The sequence below is a fragment of the Cicer arietinum genome, chromosome 8 (genome assembly GCF_000331145.2).
Source record: "Cicer arietinum cultivar CDC Frontier isolate Library 1 chromosome 8, Cicar.CDCFrontier_v2.0, whole genome shotgun sequence".
Classification (NCBI taxonomy): domain Eukaryota; kingdom Viridiplantae; phylum Streptophyta; class Magnoliopsida; order Fabales; family Fabaceae; genus Cicer; species Cicer arietinum.
Window position 1 is genome coordinate 20894268 of NC_021167.2, and position 500 is coordinate 20894767.

A 500-nucleotide genomic window follows, 5' to 3' on the forward strand; every position below is an offset into this window, starting at 1 on the left:
AATTTATTTATTTTTTATTTTATTTATTTTATTTATTTTATTTTATTAATTTATTCATTCATCTATTTATTTTAATGAACTAATCTAAAATCGACCTATTTATTAGATGTAACTCTTTTTTATCTCTGAGTTGCTAAAACACAAGTTGTACTACTTGGTGGTTTTGAAACTCAATTTAAAAATTATGAACAATAAAATGTTTTTTAGAGGATTAAATTAGATGTGACATCTTTTTTATCCCGTGAGTTTTGGGACACGAGTTGTACAACTTGATCGTCTTAAAACTCGTATTTGAAAGTATTTATTGAAATCAAACTCTTTTATTTTTCTATTTTTTGTCAAAACATTTTTTATAACAAAACCCATTTTTGTTAAACAAAATCAACACATCAACATTTTCTAACCAAGAACTACGTAGCTTTGATTTCTCCATCGCACCGGGAGATACGTAGGAGCAAGATCACATTCTTGTCAAGCACATAAATAAAAATTTCTTTTTT